This window comes from Equus przewalskii, chromosome 2, assembly GCF_037783145.1.
Source record: "Equus przewalskii isolate Varuska chromosome 2, EquPr2, whole genome shotgun sequence".
Lineage (NCBI taxonomy): Eukaryota > Metazoa > Chordata > Mammalia > Perissodactyla > Equidae > Equus > Equus przewalskii.
This window is the reverse complement of record NC_091832.1, coordinates 52,305,184-52,332,950: the sequence shown is the minus strand read 5'-3', so window position 1 is coordinate 52,332,950 and position 27,767 is coordinate 52,305,184. Positions and strand designations below refer to the sequence as shown.

The 27,767-nt window shown below is 45.3% G+C and overlaps 1 long non-coding RNA gene across 2 annotated transcripts; it reads left to right on the top strand.

Annotated features, from left to right (window-relative positions):
* Nucleotides 1-7,069: 7,069 nt before the first annotated feature.
* LOC139082024 (uncharacterized) lies at nucleotides 7,070-27,565 on the top strand. Of its 2 annotated transcripts, XR_011537678.1 has the most exons (4): nucleotides 7,070-7,193; nucleotides 12,759-12,860; nucleotides 24,215-24,294; nucleotides 27,467-27,565. It is a non-coding gene; the product is annotated as an uncharacterized lncRNA (long non-coding RNA). The 2 variants fall into 2 exon arrangements; XR_011537677.1 differs by lacking the exons at nucleotides 24,215-24,294; nucleotides 27,467-27,565 and adding an exon at nucleotides 14,320-14,454.
* The last annotated feature ends 202 nt before the right edge of the window (nucleotides 27,566-27,767 follow it).

Genomic DNA, 27,767 nt, shown 5'->3' with positions numbered 1-27,767 from the left:
TGGAGGTCAAGTTCAGAGTGGAAATCAGGGTGAGTTTGAGAGATAGGAAATGGTAGAATCGACAGAACTTAGTGCTGGCTCTTCTCTTTCAGTTTCCAAGATACTGCGAGTTACTGGCTTCCTCTTCTGTAGCCACTCTTTCAGTTTTCTGTTGGGCTCCATTTCTCCTACTCAATCTCTAAAAGCTGGAAGGCCTCGGGGCTCTATCCTGGGTCAGCCCTCATGTTTATTCCTCCCCTGGTTTTCACCATCTCAGTAAATGAAACCAGCATCCACCCCCATGTTCAAGGCCAGTATGCACGGGTCATCCTTTATTCCTCCCTTTCCTTCCTATCTTACCCTACACCTTTGGAATCTGCGGGTTCTGTCTCCAATGTACACCCAGAAACTGGCCTCTTCTGACACCCCGCTCCTATCTCTATACAAAGTCAAACCCTCTGTTAGGGGCTGAGTTAAGTCCCTCCCAATTCCTAGGTTGAAGCCCTAACCACCACGATCTCAGAATGTGACTATATTTGGAGATAGGACCTTTAAAAAGGTAATTAAAGTAAAAGGAGGTCAAGAGATGGGCCCTAATCCAATCTGACTGGTGTCCTTGTAAAACCAGGAGATTAGGACTCAGAGACACAGAGGGAAGACCAGGTGGGGACACAGGGAGAAGACGACCACGTACAAGCCAATGAGAGAGGCCTCAGAAGAAACCTGGACACCTTGATCTTGGAATTCCAGCCTCCAGAACTGAGGAAATTAACTTCTATTGTTCAAGCACCTCAGCCTGTGCTGCTTTGTTATAGCAGCCGGAACAAACCAATCCCCCTCCTAGCCACTCGGCCTGCTTCCCGCCCAGGACTGCCTGTCTCCCTCCTGTGGATTGACTGTATGCTTTACTGTTTTCTCCCTCCTTTGGGGTTGTCTCTTTTAGATTTGTAGGAGGTTGTCACTTATGTGAGTTGTAACTATCTCCTCATGGTTTTAAGCTTGTGTTTTTGCCTATTTTAAAAAAAATCATGGGTGTTGCACAGATATTTTAAATTACACCATAGACAAATCTGGCAAGTGTTCTCTTTATGATTTGCACTTTGTGTCATGTTTAGGAAATCCTTCCCTACCTGAAATGATATTTTTCTAAAATTTAAAAGTATTTTTTATTGGTATAAGTAATTTTAATATTTTTCTCCTTAGGAAAACCAATTGTGCCAGCGCTTTTATTGACTAGACCATCATTTTCCCTCTGTTTTGTAATGCCATCTGTAGTGGATTGGACCGTGGCTGCATAGATATAGTCACTCCCTAGTCTCCCCGACCTGTGGATGTTATAGTATCCGGTGAAAGATGTAATTAAGTTAAGGCTCTAGGCTATTGAGAGGAGGAGCTTATCCTGGATTTTTCAGGTGGGCCCTAAATGCAATCACATGTTTCCTGATAAGAGGAAGTCAGAGGGAGCTTTGACACAGACAGAAGAGCAGGACACATGCACAGTGGAGAAGGCGCTGTGAAGAGGGAGGCAGAGACAGGAGTGATGCAGCTACAGTCCAAGGGTGCAGGCAGCCCCTAGAAGCTAGGAATGGATTCTCCTGCAGAGCCCCAGAGGGCAGGCTCTGTGGACGCCGCGGTTTCAGACCTCTGGCCCCCAGAACTTGAGAGAATAAATTTGTTGTTTTAAGTCACCAAATTTGTGGTAATTTGTTACAGCAGCTCCAGGAAACAAACGCACCACTTTCTCATGTATTATTTCTGTGCACACATGAATGGGTTTCCAGGCTTCCTCTTATGCTTCTTTGGTCTATTTGTCTTTTTCTATCCCATTATCACTCTAATTAATACACCTTTGTAATAGTTCTTGATATTTCAGAGTATAAGCCCCTTTACCTGTTTGACTTCTAAGTTTTCTTAGCTTCTCTGGGACCTTTTCTCTCCTCTATGAATTTTGGAAACAGTCATCAGTTACTATAAAAAATCATAGAAATTTTAATTGGAATTGAATTTACAGGTTAAGTTATTTTGGGAACATCTGCTATCTTTAAAATATTAGTCTTCCTATTTACAAACACAATATATATATGTCCATTTATTTAGGTCTTTTTACTTTATCTTTTGACATACAAAAAGCCATACATAATTATTGAGGCAACTTGATGAGTTTGGAGATAAATGTATACCCATGAAACCATCACCACGATCTATGCCATAAACCTATCCATCACCACCAAAAGTATTATCCTGCCGTCTTATTATTATTGTGATAAGAGCACAATGTAAGAGCACATCTCAGCAAACTTTTAAGTGAATCATACAGTGTTATATATATTATATAGATATCTACAGGCGCTATGCTGCCCAGTAGATCTCTAGGACTTATTCATCTTGTATAACCCAAACTTTGTACCCTCTGACTACTACCTCCCTACTTCCGCCTCCCCCAGCCCCTGGCAGCCACCATTCTACTCTCTGTTTCTATGATTTGGCTATCTTAGATTCACCATGTAAGTGGGATTGTGCAATATTTGTCCTTCTGTGTCTGGCTTATTTCACTTAGCATAATGTCCTCCATGTTCATCCATGTTGTCTATTTAGATCTTATTTTATGTATTTTGACCTAGTTTTATCATTTTATTTACAAAGGTCTTGCACATCTAATGTTCTATATTTTTCTAGGTACATTATACTTCTCTTGTTGTAGAAAGTATCATCATTGACTTTTGTACATTGATCTTATACCCAGAAACCTTGCTAAACTCTCATTACTTCATTGGACTATTTCTTACATTTTCTATATAAATGGTTAATCTGTGACTAACGACAGATTTGTTTCTTCTCTTGGAATGCTTAACTTTTTTCTTTGTCTTATCTTACTGCTCTGGACAAAGCCCCTTGGGTAATGCTGAACACAAGTGGTAGCGGTGAGCAGTCTTGTCTTGTTTCTGATTTTAAAAAGGTTACTTCCAAGATTATACCATTACATATGATGTTTTCCGTAGGTTTGTATATATTTTAAGTTAAATATACATTATTAGGTTAAGGAAATTTCCTTCTAGTCCTAGTTTGTTTTATTAAAACATAAACGAGTATTGAATTTATCACAGGCCTCTTCTATCGAAGACTTTGTAAGATATTTATTCTTTAGTTTATTAATGTGAGCAGGGCCATCAATAGCCCATATGGTACCTTTGTGTAAATGAGAAAAAGGTGCTCCCTCCTCCTGGTGGACGTAGCCCCATGCCAGGGACCGTAGCTTGGCAGCAGAGCTTGAACTGCATTTCAGCCCCATTCAGCCCTTCAGCAAGATGCCCACACGCAGGTTACACCCTGTGAGGAGTCGGCTCCAGGTCAGAAAAGTAGGTGTGATCTTTCAGGCTTGAACATAGGCACTTACAAAGGCAGCCCGCACCGAGGAAGCTGCCCTCCTCACAGCAGACTGGGTGCGCACCAGTGCATGGCCATCTGCAGGGAGTTGCAGTCAAGGACTCAGCCCCTTGCCCCTCCGCTGGCCATGCTCTTACAAACGTCTGCAATGTCTGCATCCCTAGCCTAGAGGCCTCCACTGGGGAGGACGGGGCTCAGAGGCCTCTGCATCTACCCTTGCCCTCCCTCCCCACGGCCCCAGGTCCATAGGACACCAAGAGCCTTTGTCCAGGCCTCCCTGGGCAGTGAGACAGTTCCTTTCCCCACTTCCCTGGTTCATCTAACCCTCCTCCGTGCTTCCACGGGGGAAAATGGAACTTTGGGGAGCTGGCATCCTTTCTTGTGTGGCCTCTTGTTTATACTATTGCAGGAGTAAATAAAGGCCTCACTGTTACATCCAGTTTGGCTCCTTGTTTTAATTGACACCTGGCAGCTCAGTACTGTGACAACCTGCATACCCATATCTGGAGGCTTGGTGGTAAATGATATTAGGAGATTTTCTGATATTAAACCACCCTTGGAAAATGAGTATAATGAAAACTTTGTGACGCAGGAATTCTTTTAGATACTTTGCTAGTAAGTTCGCTAAGATTTTTAATGGCTTATTGATTTCAGTCATTTTTCTCTTCATTTTTTAATAATAGCGTGTACAGATGTAAATTTCCCCCTAAGTATCTCTTTAGCTCCATCGTATGAATTTTAATATGGAGAGAAAACAATATGGGCAAAGACACTGATGTGAGAGCTTTCCTGGGGGGTTCAGGGTCAGAAAGGAGGTCGATGTGGCTACATATCTTCATAGAATTTATTCTCTGACCCATGAGTTATTTAGAAATGTTTTCTAAGGTCCAAATGTATGTTTTGTTGAAGTTATCCTGTTGCTGTATATATCTAGCTTAATGCATCATGATCAGAGAATACGGACAATGTGATACTGATCTTTTAGTGTTTTTTGAAACTTGCTTTGTGTCCTAGTACAAGGTCAACTTTTGTAATTAATCTACATATACTTAAAAAAGTGGACAGTCTCTAATCGTTAGATAAAGAGTTGAAGATATTCCCACTAGATCAAGCATGTTAATTGTGTGCTTCAAATCTTCCATGTCCTTCTAATTTTTGATCTACTTGATCTGAGTTGATCTTACACTATTAGAATACACTGTATTAAAATTTACCACTGTAATTGTGATTTGTCAATTTCTCTCTGTAATCTCATTTTGAAATGATATTAGGTGCATATAAATGTAGAAAAGATATATTTTCATGGTAAATTGTTCCTATTATTATTAATGATTATCTTTAACCCTAAAAATATGCTTTTGCCCTAAAGTCTATTTTGTTTGGTATTACAGTAGATATACCGAATTTTCTGTCTCCTAATTTAAAATTTTTGTGTGTCCTTATTTTTAAGTCTTTCCCTTACAAACAGTTCAGAAGTAGCTTTTATTATTTTTTAAAAATCTGACAATATGTTTTTCATCTGACAGGTTCAATTCATTTACACTTACTGTGATTCCTGACATCTTTCCATTGATTTTTACCATCTAACTTTGTACTTTATGTTAACCAAGATTTTTGTGCCTCTGTTATTTTTTCCTATCTTCTATTAAATTGTTTTCCTTACTACCCTCTTATACTCTAATGGTTTAAACGTTACTCATCCAATATCTATTTCTTTAGTAGTTATCCACTTTACAAAAAGTCGAGGCTTGGCATACACGTAGAAAAGTGTGTCGTCTAGCTTTCTTCTTCCTCTTCAAGCTTGCCTTGGCTACTCTTGATCCTCTGCATTTCTGTATAAGTTTTAGAATTTGCTTTTTAATTTGCGTGCGTGCACACACCCTCCCTGCTGGGATTTTGATTGGGTTTTCACTGAATTTAGAAGAATGGATGGACATCTTTACAATATTAAGTCTTTCAATCTATGAATGTGACATATTTTTATATCTGTTCATTTATTTAAGAATTTAACATTTTTTCTCTATAATATTTTACAGTGCTCAGTGTAGAGCAATGGTTCTTAATTAGGGGTGATTTTGCACCCCCTCCCTGACCCTTTCGGCGCCCCCCCCCCCACCCCCCCGCCACACCTAGTGCGAAACGTCTGGAGACATTTCTGGTTGTCACACTGCGGGGTGGAGAGTTCTGCTGGAATCCAACTCATGGATGCCAGGGATGCTTCTAAACATCCCATAATGCACAATCCCCCTTATGGGGTCGACATTCACAACTGGCAAAATTCATATGTTGAAGTCCTAATCCCAATGTAACTGTATGTGGAGATAGGGCCTGTGGGGAGGTGATAAAAGTTGAATGATGTTATAAGAGTGGGGCCTAATCTGATAGGGCTTATGCCCCTAAAAGAAGAGGAAGAGAGGGCCAGCCTGGGTGGCTTAGTGGTTGAGCTTAGCATGCTCTGCTTTGGCGGCTGGGGTTGGATTCCTGGGCACCGACCTGCACCACTGTTGGTGGCTATGCTGTGGTGGTGACCTACATACAGAGAATGGAGGAAGACTGGCAACAGATGTTGGCTCAGGGCGAATCTTCCTCAGCAAAAAAAAAAAAAAGAAGAAGAAGAAGAAGAAGAAGAAGAAGAAGAGGAGGAAGAGACACCAGAGCTAGCTCTCTCTCCTCCGTGTGAGGATACAGTGGCAGGCAGCTGTCTGCAAGCCAGGAATAGAGCCCTCACCAGGAACTGAATCTGCTGGCACCTTGAGCTTGGACTTCCAGCCTCCAGAACTGTGAGAAATGAATTTCTGTTGTTTACACCACCCAGTCTGTGTATTTTTGTTTACAGCTGCCAGAGCTGACTAATATACCTCCACAACAGATAATCATCCATTCCAAACTGTCAATAGTGCCAAGGTGGAGAAACTCTGGTGAAGTGGTATTAAACATCTTTTATTAGACTCTTTCTCGGGAATTTGATATTTTGGGGGCTACTGTAGATAATATCTTTAAAATTTTTAGTTTTATGTTTATTGCTTATAGAAATATAATTGACTTTTTGAATATTGAGTTTTTGGTGACTTTGCAAAAGTCACTTTTTCTTTCAAGTAATTTGTCTATAGATTCTTTGGGTTTACTATATACCCAGTTGTACCACCTGTGAATAAAGACAGCTTTATTTCTTGTTTCCCAATGCTTACACTTTTTATTTCTTTTCCTTGCCCTATGGAACTGGCTAGAACTTCCAGTACTACGTTAAATAAACATGATACCAATAGGAAAGTTTTCAATATTTCACCACTACATATGATGTTCTTGATAGGTTTTATTGTTGATGACTTTTATCAGATTTTAAAAAATTATCCTCTACTCTTGGCTTGCTAAAGAAGTTATGTTTTTCTTAATCATGAATGGGTGTTGAATTTTATCAAATGCTTTTCCTAATTTGTCAAGATAATTATGTTTTTTTCTCTGTGTTTCTCCCTTTCATGTGGTGAACTGAACTGATTGATTTTCAAGTATTAAACTCCCTTTGTACTCTTGGGATAAACTTGCCCTTAATCTTGATGTATTAATTTTCCTTTTTTGTCATGTACTCGTCAAGGTTTTGTATCTAGATTATGCTGACCTCATAAAAATGTTGGCCAGTAGCCCCTATTTTTCTATTCCTCAGGAAGAGTTTGTGCAAAACTGTTATTTCTTCCTTAAATGGTTGGAAAAATTTGCCAGTGAAGCCATTTTGGACCAGGATTTTCTTTGTGAGAAGGTTTGAAATAATGGATTCAATGTCTTCAACAGATATCAAACTATTCAGCTTTTCTGTTCCTTGTTCTGTCAGTTTGGTAAGCTGTATTTTTAAAAGTGTAAAGTTGTCCCTAATATCTGTAGGATAACTGCTTCTATGGTCTGTAGTGATCTTTCTTTCATTTTCTTTGTTTTTTTTTTTGATCAGTCTTGCTAGAGGTTTATCAATGTTATAAATCGTGTCAAAGAACCAGATTTTGGGTTTGATAAATTTCTTTGTTGTACATTTGTTTTCTATTTCATCAATATCTGCTCCTATGTTTGTTTCCTTCTTCTAGTTTTTTAGGTTTGATTTACTGTTTTTTCCTAGCTTCTTGATATGGAAGCTGAGATGGCTGATTTTTCAGTGTTCCTCTTTTATTTTCAACATATGCATTTAAGGCTATGAGCACTGCTGTGGTGGTCCCACAACATTTAATATATTGCATTGTTCATCATATGCTTTATTAATTTTTTAATGACCAAAGGATCTAAATATAGATATGGATTATTTTTTATTTAATCTGCTGCAGTTTGCTATTCCTAAATTTGAGAATTCATGGCTCTCATCCGTTCTGGAAAACTCTCATTGATTTTCCCTTGAATATTATCTCTCCTGCATTTTTAAACTCTTTCTGGGTGCTGAGTTAGGCATGTGTAGACCTTTTCATTGTATTCTCTCTCTCTTCTCCCCTCTCCTCCACCCCTGCCCCAGCCTTTCTCTAATTTCTTAATCTTTCTGTACTGCCTTTGGGTAATTTCCTCACATCTATTTTTCAGTTCACTTACTCTTTTCTCAGATATATCAAATCTGCTGTTTAACCCATTTATTGAGATTTTAATTTCTATAAATATTTGTTGAATAAACAAACATTTTATTTTAAAAATTCTATTTTCTTTTTAAAATCTGCCTAGTCATTTTCGCAATGTATTATTCTTTTCTTTTGATTCCTTGTTTATGCCTTTAGATTACTTTAAATATTTTCATTTTTATAGTCTTCAGCTATGCATTCTTTTAGCCGACGACCTGGGGGTCTAACCTTGCTATTTTCTGTGTCAGCCCTCACTCGTGGTGGATTGTTTCCTTGTTGGGGCCACGAGCTCATGTTCCGCAGGTTCATCTGTGGGAATGGTGTGAGGCCTGTGTGAAGGCCTGAGGAGCTGTCTGCCTCTTCCTGGTGTTCACAGTGTCAATAGTCTGGGCCCACTTTCTTCTTTTAAATTCTGGTAAAATACACATATAGCATCACTTCTTATGTCTCGTCTTGGTGGTTCTAATATCACAAGAAAAATGTCAATTTAAACCCCAAACAAGAGTGAGCAGGCTTGTGTCTGATTTCCCAGGTGATACTTATTTTTTTCCGTCTGAGTCCAGGCTGAGATACACACACTGCCTTGTCATCTCCTTGTCCCAGAGGACAACTTTGCTTCTCGTTCACCTTTTCGGGGAGGGTGTTGTACTTTCAGGTTCACAGTGTAATTGGTGAGTCTTGGTTCCAGCTCTCTGCTTGCATAGACTTTTGCATTCATCTTTGTCTCTGTTGTAAATTCTGTGCACCCCACCTGGAGGCAGCCACCATGTCAGCTCATCTAGATTTAAGTTTTGTTTTTGTCCCCTGGGATTTCTTTTCTTTTTTTATGATCTCAGTAATGCATTATTTTATCCCCACTTTTATTTTGAAATATTTCAAACCCATGAAACTGAAAACAAAACACAGTTTCTTTTACCCGATTCACAGCAAAGCCAATCACCAAAAGCTCAGGCCTGTAGCAAGGAAAGAGGTTTATTATTGAAAGCCAGCGAGACGAGGAGGTGGGAGTAGAAAACTCAAACCCACCTCCTCACAGGGAAAAAGGTGGGGTTTTTAGGTAGAGGAGGGGAGCAGGTGGCCTTGCTGGCTGTGCCTCCCCACCAGCCTGCGGCATCACCTTCAGCCTGCGTGTGGCCTTTTGAGACTGAACTGCCTTTCTTCTTGACTGTCGGACCTTGACTTCCCGGGAAACTCACTCACTCATTACAGAAAGATCTGGTTAGTTTGAGCAGCTGAGTACATGCATGCACAGTGCAGTTAGCAGAGCTTATGTCCAATTTTTTCCTCTCTTCTAACCCAGGGAAAATTTTAACTCATTCATTCCTGGTTTCACTCACAGAAGAACCGCAAGAAGAACAGACTGAACAGACACACATTAACGTTTTCTCTTTGCTGAACCATCCCAAAGTTAGTTGCAGATATCGCAACACTCTACCTTAAACGCTTCTCCACATATGTCCCACATAATGACAATGCAGTTAGCATACTCTCAGAATTTAACAATGGCACAGTGAGTTCATCCAATACAGCCCAATTTCTCCATTTGTGCCAATAATGTCCTTTAAAACTGTTTTTTTTGTAATCCAGAATCCAGTTAAAGACCACACCATTTACTTAGATGTCTTGTCTATTTTGTGTCCTTTAATCTAGAACAGTGTACCTGCCTTGTTTTGTCTTTCATGACATTGATATTTTAAAAGTCTAGACCAGTTTTTTTTCAGAATGGCTCTTAATTTGGATTTGATTATTTTCTTAGTGAGTAGTTTCAGAGTAAACATTTTTTGGCAAGAATTGCGCATACTAAATGTTGTGTCCTTCTCGGTCCATCCTATCAGGAGGAACATGATGGCATTTTCTGCATTAGTGGTAATGCTAAGTTTATTTGGTTAAGCTGGTATTTACCCGGTTGATCCACTGAAAAGTATTTTCCTTCATTTGTCATAATAAGTTGTGGGGTGATACTTTCAGGCTGTGTGAATATCCTGGTTCCCAATAAGCTTTTGCTTAATGGAAATTTGTGTCTAAATTAGCTATTACTGACTGTATTAATTTTAGTGTGATGGTTGCAAAATGGTAATTTTTTCTATTATTCCTTTGATGTTTATTAGTTGACATTCTTCTCCAAGGAGAGCTTTCCTTTCTCCATCCTCCTACCTAGGCCCGCCTTAGTCATTATCATCATTGTAGTTAGTTTCAAAATAAACTCATTATTATTTTTTTGGTAACATTGCTTTATAACATTATACAAATTTCAGGCATACATTATTATATTTTGATTTCTGGGTAGATTACATCATGTTCACCACCCAAAGTCTAATTGCCGTCTGTCACTGTGCACATGTGCCCTTTTATCTCTTTCGACCCATCCTCCCGCTATGGTAACCACCAATCTATTCTCTGTGTCTATGTGTTTGTTTGTTTGTTTTTAATCTTCTACATGAGTGAAATCATTCGGTATTGGGCTTTCTCCATCTGACTTATTTTGCTCAGCATAATGCCCTCACGGTCTATCCATTCTAGTTGTAATGGCAAGACTTCATCTTTTTTATGGCTGAGTAGTATTCTATTATATATATACCACATATTCTTTATTCATTCATCTGTTGATGAGCACTTAGGTTGTTTGCAAGGCTTGGCTATTGTGAATAATGCTGCAATGAACATAGAAGTGTGTATATCTTTTCAAATTAGTGTTTTTGTGTTCTTTGGATAAATACCCAGAAGTAGAGTAGCTGGGTCATATGGTATTTCTATTCTTAATTTTTTGAGGAATCTCCATACTATTTTCCACAGTGGCTGCACTAATTTGCATTCCCACCAGCAGTGTATGAGGGTTGCCTTTTCCCCACATCCTCTCCAACACTTATTTCTTGTCTTTATAATAATAGTTATTCTGACAGGTGTACAGTGATAGCTCATTGTAGTTTTGACTCGAATTTCCCTAATAAACAGTGATGTTGAACATCTTTTCTTGTGCCTGTTGGCCATCTGTATATCTTCTTTGGAAAAGTGTCCATTCAGATCCTTTGCCCATTTTTTAATTTCATTGTTTGTTTTTTTTGTTGAGTTGTATGAGTTCTTTATATATTTTGGATATTAACCCCTTATCAGATATATAATTTGCAAATATCTCCTCCCAATTTTTAGGCTGTCTTTTCTTTTGTTGATGGTTTCCTTTGTTCTGCAGAAGCTTTTTAGTTTGATGTAGTCCCACGTGTTTATTTTTTCTTTTGTTTCCCTTGCCTGGTGAAACATAATATTCACAAACATACTGCTGAGTGATGTTGAAGAGTGTACTGTCTATGTTTTCTTCTAGGAGTTGTATGATTTCAGGTCTTACATTCAAGTCTTTAATCCATTTTGAGTCAAATTTTGTGTATGGTGTAAAATAATGGTCTACTTTCATTCTTTTGCATGCGGCTATCTGGTTTTCCCAATACCATTTATTAAAGAGACTTTCCTTTCTCCATTGTGTATTCTTGGTTCCTTTCTTGGAAATTAGCTGTCCATAGATGTGTTCATTTCACTAATTTTTAAGCACATTGTGTTAAAAACAACTTCTCTCATTATTCATTTTGATTCTCAGATTGTTCTGAAGTTGGCCATTAGGAGTCCCTTCAAGTGGACTCTTGTGTCCTTTTGACATATTCTCATTGGTTTTTGAGTAATTACTTTCTGGAATAACAAGATATTCTAGGCTCACCTGGAACTTTCCCAGACCCAGCCCTCAGAATCATTTATCCAAGGAGCCTTGATTCCTTTCACTGGGGAATGGTATTTTAAAATTAAGATCGGGCTTTATGTGTGTTCATTGCTTTGGGGTCCATTGTTTCTAGGCCTGTGATGATTAATTGTATGTGTCAACTTGACTAGGTCACAGGATCCCAAGATATTGGGTTAAACATTATTTCTAAGTATGTCTGTGAGAGTGTTTCTGGAAGAGATTAGTATTTGAATTGGTGAGCTGAGTAAAGCAGATTGCCCTCCCCAATGTGGGTTGGCATCATCCAATACAAGCCAAGACACTGCATAGATTGAAAAGGTGGAATTTGTCCTCTGCTTGACTGCCATGCTGGAACACCATTCTTTTCTTGAGCTCTGTGCTCCTGGTTCTCAGGTCTTCAGACTCGGGCTGCAATCTACATCGTCAGCTCTCTGGCTCTCAGGCCTTCCTGGGTCTTCAGTCTGCAGAGAGCAGATCATGGAACAGTTCAGCCTCTATAATTGTGAGAGCCAATATCTTATAATAAATCTCTTTAGATAGATAGATAGATAGATCTCCTATTGGTTCTGTTTTTCTGGAGAACCCTGACTAATACAGGGCCCTTTGAATGGACAGAGATAAGAGCTTTTTGTTTTTTAGTTTTTGTCAAATATGAGTCGATTCTTTAATTCTAGTCCAACATCAGCAAATCAACAAATTCTCCCCCTTTTCCTCCCATTCCTTGTTTATATATCCTTTCTCTTATAGTAACAACACTGTTTTCCAACAATATCAATATATTTTTTCATTTGTTCAATCCTATAACCAGATATACATTTAAATTTATGTTTGTTAAATTTTACCAAGTATTTCTGGGCATTTTTGCAGAAAGAGACATTTAGGGTAATTCTGTCTGCTTTATTGCTGGCAACATGGAGACTCTTATGTGTCTGAATAATATTGATCCCCAGAGCTGGTATTACTCACTCACTAATTGAGGGGCAGAGGGTCACAACCACAGTGTCCAGCCAAGTCCTTGTAGGGATTAGCTAGCAACTATCCACTAAAGGAGTGAGACATTTTGCCCCTTTTTATTTTCTTTCCCTTAGGCATCATGAAAAGAAAAATATGGCGCCATGGTCTTCAGACCCCTTTGATGGGATAATCTTGAAGATCTCCCATAACAAGTTACCAGAGTGATATTTCAAAAGGTAAATCAAATCATAGCATCCTCTCCCCTATATAAAATCCTTTAATGGTCCCAATACATTAAAATAATGTATTACCAGGCTCTAAGTTATCTGGCCTTCTACACTGGGTCGGGACCAGGGTGAGGCAAGCGAGGCATGACCCTGAGAGTGAGTGCCTCCTTAAGCTCCGTGTCCTCGCTGCTTGAAGCGCCTCACCTTAGGATCACTCCAGCCTCACACACCGTCACCCTCCTCCTCGCCTGTTACACCCCAGCCACACTGGCCTCCTCTCTGCCTCCACTACAAGTTCTTTCCTGCCTCAAGAGCTTTGCAGTGGCTGTTCCCTCTGCCTGAAATGCTCTTCCTCTGGCTCCTTTCAGGGTGCTCTGTCTTGTCTGCATTTAAGAACTCTAATCAGATGAGATTTTTTTCACTGTGGTGACATTTACATGGAAACTACCAGAAGCAGTTGCCTCTAAGATGCTATCTAAGCCTACAGTGGTCCCATGGATTCTGGGCAGCTCTCTGCTTCTCTGCCACAAATGGGGTAAATCAATCTATGCTGAGACTGGAAACCTGGGGGCCTACATCCAGCCTCCCCAGGTGGAACATACAATCCATTTCCTTTGAAGGCCTGCCAACGACTTGGGTTGTGGTAGGATCCACAGACCCCTGCCTCTTTTCTGTTTCCCTAAATGTCTTCTGTTCTTTCCCCCATGAGCACAGTTCCCTCGCCTCTTGAGGACTTCTAGTAGAATCTCCTAAAGGGGCTCAGAATTTACGAGAACAAAAGTCAGGAAAGTCAGTGACTGGTGGGCAATTTCTGCCCAGCCTCTCTGAGGCAAAGGAGTGCAAAAGGCCGTGCTGGCTTTCGGGGAGGCAGAGGTCAGCAGGAGATGCAGGAGGACCAGTGCAATGCCCGGCACACAGTAGGCACTCAATAATCATTTGTTGAATGAATGAATGAACAGATTTCCCAGTACCTATGAAGAAACAGCAGTGGAAAATCATGTGCGTGGACTTCCAGACAAATTGATATTGTTGAAAAAGGCAGGTAAATGAAAAAGACACAGCTGTGCTCAAAAACATGACTGGCGTCTCTGGGAAACACCATGTAGTAAGCTTGACTGAGCCGCGAGCCAGCTGGGCTCCCCGTCTGGAAACCAGCAGAGGCTCTGGGATTTCAGTCCCTGTGGATTAACAAGGAATAAAAGTGCCCCATGTGAGGAGGAGAGCAAAGCCACCCAACCTCTTAAAACCAGGGATAGAGGGGGAGCTTCCCCTTTACACAGTTATACAGCATAAAGCTACATTTGACCAGTGCTGGGAGCTATGGCTTATTCGAGGAGGCAGAAGACCACAGATAACTTCACTGGGCCACACTAACTGCTAGCCAACTGGGGCAATGGTATGCCCAATAAGGACATCACTCTCTGCTGCCTAGAAAACCTGGTTCTTTTCGCTCTTTTTTTTTTTTTAGGAAGATTAGCCCTGAGCTAACATCTGCTGCCAATCCTCCTCTTTTTTTTGCTGAAGAAGACTGGCCCTGAGCTAACGTCTGTGCCCATCTTCCTCCACTTCATACGTGGGATGCCTGCCATAGCATGGCTTGACAAGCAGTGCCATGTCCACACCCGGGATCCGAACTGATGAATCCCAGGCCACCAAAGCGGAATGTGTGAACTTAATGGCTGCGCCACCTGTCTGGCCCCGAAAACCTTGTTCTTAACTGAGTGCCCTGGGGCAGGGATGGAGGCAGGCACAGAATCACCAAACAAGGATGAGTGAACTCAAAGAAAGGGGAAAAACTACCCACTAAAGGAGAATTTAGCAAACCAAAACTCTAAACACATGAAAAAGAACTAATGGTAAGAAAAGACACATCAACCAAATGCAAGAGGTGGGCCTTCGTAGATCCAGATTTGAACAAACCAATGGGAAAAGGACGTGTTTGATAAAGTCTGGGAAATCTGAACACAGTGTGGGTACTAGACGGTATGAAGGGACTGTTCTTACTTTTCAGGTATGTTCATTGTTGTAGTTACTTTTTCATCTGTTATAGATTTATACTAAAGTGTGTATAGACAAAATGATATATAATTATATTTGCCCTAAAATATTCCTGTTGGGGAGGGGAGAAGAAAAGCATGGAATTATAAAGGAAACAAGATTGGCAAAATGTTGATCATTATTAAAACTGGGTGATGGGGGGCTGGCCCCGTGGCCGAGCGGTTAAGTTCACGCGCTCCGCTGCAGGCGGCCCAGTGTTTCGTTAGTTCGAATCCTGGGCGCGGACATGGCACTGCTCATCAGACCACGCTGAGGCAGCGTCCCACATGCCACAACTAGAAGAACCCACAACGAAGAATACACAACTATGTACCGGGGGGCTTTGGGGAGAAAAAGGAAAAAAATAAAATCTTTAAAAAAAAAAAACAAAAAAAACTGGGTGACGGGTACATTATTCTTCCAATGATTATGTATAGTTGAAATTTTCCATAATAAGTTGATTTTTTTTCTTTTTCTTTGTGAGGAAGACTGGCCCTGAGCTAACATCCATGCCAATCTTCCTCTATTTCATGTAGGATGCTGCCACAGCATGGCTTGACAAGCGGTGCTAGGTCTGTGCCAGGGATGCAAACCTGCAAATCCTGGGCTGCCAAAGTGGAGTGCACGAACTTAACCACTGTGCCTCTGGGCTGGCCCCAAGAAGTTGATTTTGGGATGCCAAACTAAAGCTCTTGAAAACAGTAAAAAGATGGGCAGGGTAATAGTCAATGTGTAGTTAGAACATCTTTAAGTTCTCGAATGGGAAAAGATAAAGATAAGGAAGAATTTTAGAACTTGATAGAAAACTGTACAGTTAAATCCATATGCTAAAAATTTGAGGGTAACCACTGAAAGATAAGAAATATAATCTATAGTTTCCAGATCATCACAAGAAAACAATAATGATATAAAGACTTTACCCAGCGTAACATACAACGAAGAAAAACAGGCTAAAATATAGCGAACCAAAAAGTGTCTCTTTTGCTTCAATAAAGATATGAAAGGAAAGGAAAAAGGAAAAAAATGTATAATAATTTCTTTTTAAAGGATGACCACATGACTCAGCCCAGTTCACCCTGGGAGAGAATCTACAGCTGACTGCAGACGTTCTGCCCTGAGAGAACTGGGTGAAAATTAAGAATTTTCAATGAAAATCCAGACCCTCATTTGCTTAATTCTTTAAAACGCCTTTACATTCTTTATTAGTCAATATTTGACTATGCAAACCTTAATATTTATTTTTAATCTGAAGCCTATCAGCAAAACCCTGAAGAAGGGCACAGAAGCAAAGAGGCAGAGAAAGACACGTGATGGTGCGTCCAGACAAGAGCACTATTTAAACCGCACAAAATGCGAACACTGCTTTCGTATTGGTTTGGACCTTTGCCGATGAGAGAGCAGAGCTCCACAAGTGAACAAAGAGACAGAAGGTCCCTGGGTGGACCTCCCGGAGGGCGACAGGGCCTCAGAAGGGTCTAAGAGCTACACACGCTGAATTGGCTTCCTCTATACCAGGTGCCTCTATCCGCTTTACACAACTGAACTCATTTGTTCCTGACAACAGTGCCATGTGGCACTACCATCGTCATCCCCAATTTATAGATGAAGACATTAACATACAGAGAAGTTAAGTGATTTGCCCGAGGTCACACAGCTAATAACTGGCAGAACCGGCACTCAAACCCGGGCAGTCTCTTGCTCCAGAAGCCCTGGTCGAGTCTCCCTGGAAAGGAGAGGAGGAGAGAAGGTGGGAACAGAAGTTCCTGCTGCCCCTCCGAGGGCTCTGGCCTGGCCGTGGACTCAGTCAGGTCTGTGCTGGCAGCTCTGCAGCCTTCAAGTGCCCTCCCCATCTTCCGGGTTTCCAGACCCTAACCTGGCCCCACCGTGCTTTCCGATCAGTCTCTCTTGGTGTGTTCTGAATGCAAACATTGTGCTTAGGACAAGGAAAGGGTAAAGCGCACTGCCTGCCTCAAGGGGCTTTTCGACTAGGCAAGAAGACAGGCATTACACAGTTCCTAAGTCAGAAAACGAACGAGGTCCTGAACCAAATCAGGCAGACGGGAAACACGGGAACTGGGACAGGGTACGGTGGTGAGGACTGGGCCATCGGGGACAGCTTCAGAGAGGTGCAGCCAGGGGTGGGCCTCGGGAGGCTTGGACTCAAAGTCCCTGCAGCCCTCCTGCTTCCATCTCTGTCTCAGGCCCCAGGCCCAGTGCTGCCAAGATTCTTCAGCCACTGCTCGGTTTCATTCAGTGCCGCACAGTGCCTGCTGCAGGGAGGGGCGGAGGAGCTGGGGTGCAGGCAAGGCAGACCCTTCCAAAGCCACCAGGCCTCTGGAGCCTGGGCACGGCCCCTTGCAATCTCCCTCCACCGACAAAGTTAGTCTCCCAGGCTCCCTCAACACTACCCTCACCCCTTCAGGGCCAGCCAGCCTGGGCCATGGCCGCTGTGGTCAAGCCAGGCTCTGATTGACCAAGAAGCCCCAGACCCTCAGGTGGCTGGAGTGTTCCCCACAAGGGCTCCCTGTGTCCCCTCACTGCTGGCAGCATTCCACCCGGCCCCAGTTCAACCTGCCTCCCTCTTTCAGCCCCAGCTCAAGACCCAAGTAGGGAGGGGGGCAGGCCACAGCAGGACAAATGTCTGATCAAGGCCAGTAGACCTGATTTGTGTTTGAGACTGAGGTTGCACAGGACAGTGGCCCAGCCACCGGGGGAAAATGCCCCTGATTCCACGGGGCAGTTTGGAGTCCCCACCTTCATCACACCCTTCATTTGTGTAGCACTTGATACTTTCAAAAAGCATTTACACAGCTCCCATTTCTTTGTGGTCATCAATGCCCACCTTTGAGGTAGGCTAAACAGAAATAATTATTCCCTCGGATCTTTTCTTCATAAAGAAGAATATTCTACAAAGGCACATGCCTTTCCTTACATCACACTTCCAGGCAGTGATGGAGCCAGGACTCAGATCTCTTGTCTCCTCACTGCACTGGGTCACGCCGGCCCACCCCTGCATGCACAGGAAGCCAGCCCACAGTTGTCCTTAGTGGGAATGAGGGTAGCTCCAAACCCACGCACCACAGTGACAGCAAACATGCATCTCTGCCCATGGAACAGCAGAAAAGTCAGGCTGGGGACACACCTGTCTGTATTTTGCACAGAAAGCGGAAATCCCTGCATAACCACATAAGAAGAGAGCAGATCCTAAGCAATTTATTAAAATAGCCAAAAAACATGGACATTCTATCCCCAAACTCCCCCTCATCCCATTATCCCAGAATAGCATGGTGCCTATGAGGGAGAGTACTGGGGTCAGACTACCCGTTTCGATACTGGCTTGGCTACTTAACTCTGTGACCTTGGGCAAATGGCACATCTCTGTTTTGGTTTCTTCACCTGCGAAATGGGGCTAACAGTGCTGGCCTCACTGAGGTAAGCAGCGATGAACTAATCCATAATGAGACAACCCACGTACAGTACCTAGCACCGCGTGTGGCACATAAAGGCTAGAGGAGAGGGAACCCCTGTGTGTCTCTCCTGTGCAGCTGAGGCATTCCAGGAGCTCCAGCTCTGAAAGAGCCAGATCCAAGGCTCTCTTGACCTCCTCCGGCCATGGACCGAGGGTCCAGGCCACAAAATCACAAGTCCGGCTGCTGGCCCTAGGTCTTGCCATCTTCTCTCCACCATGCAAAACAACCTGTAGACAAAAGCAGAAAGGACCACTCTATCCTGCTATTTCAACCTCTACACTGTGAGGGAAGGGAAGGCTGTCACAATGTTAACCTAATGGCCATGAGTCCTGGCTGAGCCTGGGCCCCAGCTGTCCACACACAGCCTGGCTCCAGGGGCTCTCAGCCTGCTTCCCACTTGGCACTGGGAAAAGTCATTCCATATGCAGAGCTTGTCTCAGAAATGTGACTTCCACCCACCTGTCAGATCCCCTGTGCTCACCAGCACCCACTCCAAGGCCTCCTGCCATAGCATCCCCATGTGCCATGGTCCTCTTCTCTCACCTCCTCAAAACTTACCTGCTTGTTGACTTGATCCCTCAAGTCCCCCAGGGGACTAGCTGGCTATTCTGCCAACTAAACTGTATGCTAATGAGAAAGTCAAGAATTAAGGCTTGGGAGCTGCCTGGGAACCAGGCTACTGGCCAGGGATAGACCTTGGGACACTAGGGCTGCCTTTAGCCCAGATGGCTCCCAACAGGAGTATGAGTCATGACACCAGGTTCCTGTTTCTTCTCTGTCCCTTACTCATAAGGTGACCACAGAAAAGTGACTCCCTTTCTGAGCCTCATCTTGGAACTCTGGTCTCTGAGGCTGATTCACTCTAAAGTTCTGACTATCAAGTCTACCCTGAGGTGGTTCCACCCTTATGTTCACCCTCCACATCATCCTTTCCCCACCACCACTGCCATCATCATTACCACCACTACCACTACAGCCACCATCACTACCACTGCCCCCACCACCACTACAACCATCAGCAACCCCACCCCTACCCCCACTACCCCCATCATCACTACCACCATCACCACCACCACTACCACTATAACCACCACCATCACCACAAACACTGCTGGTCATTGCCAATACTATCATCACTATCACTACCAGCTGCATCACCATTACCATCATCACCACCACCACCAACCCCAGCGGTAAACTCAGATCATACCCCAGCAGCAAGGAAGGAAAAGGGCTGGTAGGCAGAGACAGCTCTTGGCCAAATTATGAAGTTTACTATCAGTGCCTCCACCCACCTGCTTCTCCACCATGTCCTCTGACACACCCAGACCCTCCCCTTCAAGTCATCCTGCCCTCTTTCATCGCCTTCAGTCATTCACCCTGCAGTGTAAATTTAACTCAGCATGTTGCCTCTCCAAAGAATATGAGCATATAAAGCTTGGGATCTGACTGTGGCCTAAAAGACTTTGACTCCCTTCAAGATTTGAGGAGTGAGAAAAGATATGATTGATCAAGGACCAGATGTCTCGTCCAACAGGGTTTTGGGGTGAGGACTGCCTTGATGCCGTAAGATGGGAAGAACTAGTTACAGGAACGAAAGGGAAAACCCAGAAATAGTCCTGTGATGTAGAGAACCCAGAAACATGATACCAAAGTGCCCTACAGATCCCACAAGGGCATCCCCTCCACTGCAGAGGTGTCACTAACTTAAGTCTCTCAATTCCTCAGCTTCTGGCCTCCCAGACTCCACATGCCAGCTCCATGGCTCACCTTCTAACATTCTGCTGCAGCCATTTGCTCGGAGCACATGGGAGAGCAGGAGACGATCTTCTTCAGGGATAATGCCCGTGCAGTGGAGGAGCCCTCCTCCAGGCTCAGTGCCATCTCATCTGCTAGGACCAGGGGAGCTGGGTTCAGAATGGGGGCCTCTACTGGAGGAGCAGCAGCCATCTCCTTCAGGCAGGGTGTGTCCCTGTGGCAGGACACCAGCTTACTGCGGAAGATGACCGTCTCCACCACAGCTGAGGGGACCAGGGGCAGGGGCTGCAGGCCAGGAAAGAGACAAAAGCCTGCGGAACTCCCCATTAAATGCATACTCCGTGGGACGGAGGGCTGAGTTGGCCCAGCCACACCACTCAAAGATGCTGAAGACGTCTCCCTGACACAGGGTGGGTGCCCCGGCCCAGCAGCAGGGCAGAAGGGCATCGGGCAGCTGAGAGCGAAGAAGGGGAGCAACAGCACACAGATCCTCATGACGATAGACAAGGTCTTTAGCACCTTGGTCTCCTTGTAGGAAGTGTTCTAGGGGGACAGGACAGGGGCTGATCAGGGCCCCATGGGGCCCTTTTCCAGCCAGGCACACTCACCAGCTCCAGAACAGAAATGCTGTGCAGCTGACAATATGAGAGGTAGTAGATGTGACCACAAGTGACCTGCATGACTAGCACAGGGACATAGAAGCTAGCCACCAAGGAGGCCACCGCATAGGTCTGGCTGAGGCTGCGGTTGCATCTTTGAACCAGATAGTGGGCTCTCTACTGCTGGGCTGGGCTGGGCTCTGCCCTGTGCCACCTGCCCCGTCTGCCTGATGCCAAAGTGTAGGTGGACAGGGATGAAGGGCGTGAGAACTGAAGGAAACCAGGCTACCGCAATGACCACCAGAGCAGGCCTAGTGGCCACATGTTGTTGGTAGTAGAAGGAACTGGCCACAGCCGGATAGCCTGCAGGCCGATGAGGCACAGGCGTGGGATGGAGGCTGTGCAGCACATGGTGTCAAAGGCCACTCAGATGTCGCAGATGCCCCCAAAGGGCCTGTAGCTAGCTCCGGGCTTCTTTGTAAGGCATGACCAGCAGAGCCACCAGGAAGTCCAAGGCCACCAGGAAAAAAACGAGGACACTGGTGACCTTGGAGCACAGGTGGCAAAAGGGCAGGACAACAGCACACAGCAGGACGTTTCTCAGCAGCATCCAGAGGAGCCCTAGGAAGGCACCATCCACTTCCTGCCCTCTGCTGGACCAGGGCCTCGGTCACCTCTGGTGCCGCCAGGAAGGCCTCCTCGCTGGGAATCTGGAGGCACTCTAGCTGGGCTGAGATGAGGGCCAAGGGCCAAGTCATGAGGTCAGGTTGGAGGGACCGGCCTTCTTGGTAAAATCAGCCAAATGTCCCCCGAGTTGCTGCAGGGTCCTTCTCCCTGCACTGAAGAGGCGCTCCTGGCAGGATCCCGCTGTTGGAGGAGAGGACAGGTCCCTGCACAGAGTAAAGAACAGAATGTCCCGGAGGATTTTATCCGGTGAAGGGAGCAGGAAGGTTCTGCTCAGTGGCTCCCGGGCTTGCCCCAGCATCGCAGGAAGGAGGGCGCCAGTAAGAACCATAAACCTAGACTAAGGGCCCAGTACCTGCACCAGTGGGCGCGCGTGGGGACACAAAGGGCCTGGGCGCAAGAAACCGGCTGGAGAGGAAAGCGTTATGCGGCACGTGTCAAGGCAAGGACCTGGCCGGGGGCGCAGGCAGCAGACTCCGGAGACTTTACCGCCCGACGGCTCTCAGCGTCTGGCGTCTGGCACCCGGTGCTCGCCTCCCAACAAGACGCGCGACCCGCCGGAGAGCCGTGAGGCCCGGCCTCCACCCGCTCGCTCCCCGGAGCGCGGAGCACGGTGGTCCCTCTCACCTCCTTCCCCCGAGGGCGCCGGCCCCTCGGTTCTCAGTGACCAGACCGCTCCCGCCGTGGTGTAGACTGAGTCCCAGCAGAAGCGCCAGCAGGCACCTGAGCGGCCTCTCCGGGAGGGTGAGCTGCACGAACTCAGCGCGCCCTCCGGGCCCTCTCCCGGGCTTCCTCCAAACCCCCTCGCTGCCCCTGGAGTTTCCTCCACTCCCCGCCCCCTCCGGCTGCCTCGTCGCCCGCTCCAGGCCTTAAATGCCTCCCCAGAGTTGGGGCTGGCCTTGTCTCCTCGGAACAAGAACTCGGCTTTGGAGGCTTTCCTTCTAGAAGGATCACTTCTTGCCTCCGCAGCCACTCACCGGACTCGGGAAGACCAGAAGAAATGTTCTCTTGCCACAACGGTGTTTTTGAGCTGAGGGAGGAGTCTGGCGGAGCCTGACGCCAGACAGCCCTGTCTGCAGTGTTAGTGGCGCAAAATTAGAAGGTGGCAATAAGGAATGTCACCTGTTCTTCGTCCTCTCGTTAGTGACCAGGATGGTGGAAACTGGTAAAGGTGGCTGAGATTTGGATCCATTCTATAAAGGGCCGGACTCCCAAGAAGCTCTGCTAATGGCAAACAGAAAACAATAACAAACTCAATTCTGGTTTCTGGAAGTTTCTCTTCCAGTCCTCTCCAGAGTCAAAGGGAATTATTTATACGAAACCTGCAGCAAAGATGCAATCAGTTTACAAGAAACAAGGTGGTATGTGTATGAGCTTTATAAATCTGGTAAGATGATGAGAATCACAGCCAACCCTTGCCCCAATTGAGATAAGAACAGAAAAGGAAAAGAAAAATGCAAAAATTAGATTTACCTAGCTAAACCCCCTCTCTGTCATCAGGAGGGGTTCTGCAACCACTTTCACTGTGTGGGGATGCAGGCAGGGGTTCCCCACACCGTCAAGCAATTCTCCCATACCTGCTGGGTGTCCTACACTTCAGCTCAATTCTGACACTACCTACCCAGAAATAGCATCAGATCCCACAGGTTGAGGGCTCATCCCACAAGACTGCCCTCACTTCAGGTGCCATCGCAAGTCCAGGCCGTTACCTGTGCTTCTGACTGATTGTAAATCAGGTGGGGTTCCCACAATCCCTTCCTTGGGTTCAATTAATTTGCTAGAGTGGCTCACGGGACCCAGGAGACCTGTTTACTCACTAGATGCTGATTTATTACAAAGGATATTAAAGGATATGAATCAACAGCGAGATGAAGAGATACGTAGGGCAAGTCCTCCGACAAAGAAGCTTCCCCGAAGGAGCTTGGGGCCCGGCACTGTGGCACGGGGAGGGTTCTGGTTCCCCAACCCGGAAGGGCTCCAAACCTTGTCCTTTTGGGGTTTTACGGAGGCTTCCCTACATAGGCACGATTGATTAAAGCATTAGCTACGGGGGATTGAACTCAATCTCCAGCCCCTCTCCTTCTCTGGGGGTTGAGTGGTGGAAGGGGGGACTGAAAGTTCCAGCTGTCTATTCATATGGTTGGTTCTCCCGGCAACCCCCCCCCCGTCCTTAGGTGCTTTCCAAAAGTCACCTCATTCACATAAACTCAAGTGTGGTTGACAGGAGTTTGTTATACATATCAAGACACCTTTCCTGCTCTCATCACTTAGGAAATTCCAAGGGTTTTAGCAGCTCTGTGCCAGAAATGGAGACAAAGACCAAATATATATTTATTATAAATCATAATCATCCACTGGAAACCATGGACAAATTATTGACCATTTCTAAGCCTCCATGAGCTAATTTGTGAAATCACAGTACCCATCTCACTGGAAAGAGTAAACATGTTCAAAGAGCTTAGCATGGTGTGGTGATCGTGGAGACACACTGCCCAGGCCTTCCTTCAAGGATTTGCTGCCCAGCTGCAGGGAGTGTGGTCAACAGCCAACTGGCCAGCTGTCAGCTCCTTCAGGGGCTGCCGCAGCTGTAGAGAGTCACCCTAGATGAGGTCACCCCCTTGCCAGGGGTATCTGATAACTGAGGGAGAAGGGTGAGGATGGATAAAGTACTGGCCATTTCTGCCCGACGTGGGACACTAACGGGCAACACTCACTGTAGAATTCCCGGACAGAGTGGCCAAGGCTTTTTGGGGCCTGCATCATGGACTGACTTCTTCCTCTCACTAATCCTGCTTCTTCCCCCTTCCTTTCATAGGTGGTGACCCCTGATACCCCAGACTCTGTCTCCAGGCCTGCTTCTGGAGAACCCAGCCTGCGATACGTGACCAGCAGACAGTAAGTACCCAATAAGTGTTAGTTATTGTTCATTTTTTGCTGTTGTTATTGCATTAAAATAGGAGCCAGAGTCCAAGACTGGGCATTTTGTTCCCAACCCATCTAACCCTGCCCTACAATTGCTTAGGGCTGTACTAATCCTTCATTGTGCTGATGTCTTGGAATTACCCTTCATTATGGGCTGAATGCTTGTGTCTCCCCCAAATTCATATGTTGAAACTCTAACTCCCAATGTAACGGTATTAGGAGCTGGGGCCTTTGGGGGTAATCAGGCTGTAAGGGTGGACCCTCATGCATGGGATTAGTGAGTGCCCTTATAAAGGAGACATCAAACAGTTCTCTTGCCCTCTTTCCACCACGTGAGGATGTAAGAAGGGGCCATCTGCAGCTCAGACGACAGCCCTCACTAGAACTCTCATCTCAGACTGCCGGCCTCCAGAACAGGAGAAACACATTTCTGTTGTTTATACGTCTATGGTATTTTGTTACAGGAGCCTGAATGGACTGAAGACACCCTCCCTCTGACTTTGAGTTCCTGGAGGGAGGGACCCTATCTAAAACTTCTTTCTTTCCTCCACTGATTTGTTAGTTCACACATAAAAGGCACACCGCTCAGATTTGCTACTTTTTAAGTTTCCTGGCTTGGGAACTCCAGCGAGATGTTTTCAATAGCTAACTCTCTTCCAAGCATATAATCTAAACAAGTTTCTGTTGTCCTAGACTCAGCCATTATGTGCTAACCCATAAGCCAGCCTCCATTCATTACACCACGCGGCGGGATGGAAATCCACTGGCTGAGGTTTGATCCACGCTGCAGTCCATGTGCTTGGGGGGTACTGAGTCACCTGGTCACAGCATTGGTTTGTCTCAAGAGGGTCCTAAGTCTGGCTCCTTTAGGAAGCGCTGTGCGGCCCATTGCTGTGACTTTTTTCTGCACAATTTATGTGCTGCTACAAAATACAAGTTGGAAAAGTTACCCTCATGGCGCGTATCAGCAAAGAACAGTGTGAAGACTATACTTGGTTTCCCTAAAAACTGGAAACTGGCCAGCCAGTTGAGGGGCAATTTTCAATCCCTAGATTCTGTGTAATTGCAGTCCTGACAGCTAGAGGAAGCTGATCTGCCAACCCAAAGCACTGACACACACCAACCACCGACCGCAGACCACCGACCACGGACCACCGACCACGGACCACCGACCACGGACAAGCGCCCCCGGGAAGTACTTATGGAGTTATGTGGTTTTTGAGTCTGTGTTAAGAGGAGCCTCGTGTAAGAGAGAATATCAAACCGGAAGCCAACAAACCTAAATTCCCCAGCCAACTCTGTGACCTCGGGCAAGTCCCCGAAGCTTCAGTGTCCTCATCTGTAAAATGGAGGCTCTGTATTGTTTCTGTGCAGGAGAAGGAACCATCCTTTACCCAAAGGGTAGCTGCAACTCCAGGAAAAATGAGACATTGGTGGAGAAAACAGTAAAATACTTCAAAAGAAAGAAAGGATTGTGAAACTCACCCATAAACCTCCAGGCCCAAGCTTCGTTTGGATTCCTTGTGAGTCAGCAGCTCTCGCAGTGGCCTCCTCTTTCTCAACTGCCTTGGTGGTTTTTCCTCTGGGGATTGCCTGATTACATATCCAGCAGACTGAACCAGAATATCATAACCTCTTCCCAGGGGGCGTCTGCTCAACCTTGGACCCTCTCTGCCCTTCAGGCAGGCAGTGACGAGTGACTCAGTTTCACCTTCACTCGTCCCCCTCACAAGTGTCTGATGTCATAGCCCACGCAGGTCCCAGGGCTCTGGATAAGAGCCCCTGTCGGGAAGGCCCAGGACATTCTGAGATTGGGCCCTTCCCCGCTTCCTCCCACCTCCCCAAATGTGCACTCTTACCCCTTCCCCACATCTGCTCTCCACACGCTGCATCACTGTCCCCCAGCTAGCAGTGACGGGGCACCCTCCCCCACCTTTCCAGGCTCAGCATTGCTGTGGCACTGCTCTGACTCCTGCCACAAGCCAGCAGGGATCTGATAAGAGATTTTCACATATTGGGGTTATGGGGTAGCTATTCTGGTTCAAAATGGATTTGGCTTGAACTAAAGAAGCCTGACTTATGGCCTACCAAACAGACATTGTACCTTTGCTTTAACCATTAAAGAATGTACTCTCTTAAGAATGCATACTTCCCCTCCTATGCCAGAATCTGTAATGCCCTATTGGTAAGATCCCACCCTGAGCCCCAGCCCACTCCGCCTGCCAGTATTAGCCCCTTTCCTGACATCAGGGTCATATTAACCTGCTAATTTGCAACTGGATACCTCTTTGCATCTTTGATGAATGTGTATCTTGGGAGTGTTTAATGTATGTTCTTTGTTCTAAGAAGGTGTAAGACTATACTGAAAACATGCTTCTCCAGAAGCCTTTCTTCCTCTGTGGAAACTGCCTTTCCAGGCTATTGTCCTCATCCTGGTTCAAGAAAAACTCACCTTCTCTCTCTTATCTGTAGGATGGTTATTGGTTATTTTGCATCCAGCTTCAAGAGAAGGGAGAAGTGGACCACACAGAGTGACACTAAGACGATCAGAATTTCAGGAGTCATTTTGTCTCTGCTTCACTCTTCAGAAGAGAAACGGGATGCTGTTTCCAAAGTCACACGAGTTAGTGGCTGAGGAAGACCTGGAACCAGGTTTCCTGATCCCAGTCAGGGCCAGTCCCTACCGGATTCATTACATTTTCTCTCCCTACTTGAACTCAGTGGGATCATGGATAGCTGAAACTATAAAACTTGTAGATTGCTTTACAAGATTTTGAATGCCCAAGGAAACATCCAAGGGAAAGGGGAGCTTGGATGTCATCTCTTCACTGAAGCCCTCCCTGCGCCCACCAACTTCAAGTGTTTATTCTCTGAGCTTCCTTAGCTCTGTATCCCATAGGTACTCCACTTTCAACAGGGCAGTATCCGAAGCTGACTCATTTGGGCCTGGCATCTCTCCACAAATAAGAAAACTCACCAGCCCCTTTAATAAACGAGTCCATCCCTTGGAGAGGAGAGAATCTTGATGCAAGACTCGGGCCCCCCCATGGGGATTGCATGCTCACAATGCAGCCATCGGACAGCGGCTCCTTTTTCTCACTCTGATCCAACCCCAGACTCAACATCGTCTCTTAATTTCCTGTAGCACAGCAAGGAACTATGCTGAAACATTGCTGAAAGCCCCTGTTGAAGAGACTCCTCAGCAGCTCAGGTCAGCGAGAGAAAAGGAGCAATACAAGAGCAGGTAAGAGGCTCACAAAGTCCAGGTCACTGACTTTCAGCAGGGGTCCCTACCACACGCCTCCCTCAGAGAACCTGGCCTGTCTTCACTCTCTTCTTCGTTCAAACTGTTTCTGCCCTGGGTTTGCTCCCAACACCTTTTCCTGGTTGGTTCGCCTGCTGACTTACCTAGAGCTGTGAACCTAGTGCTGTGGCAGATCTTACTG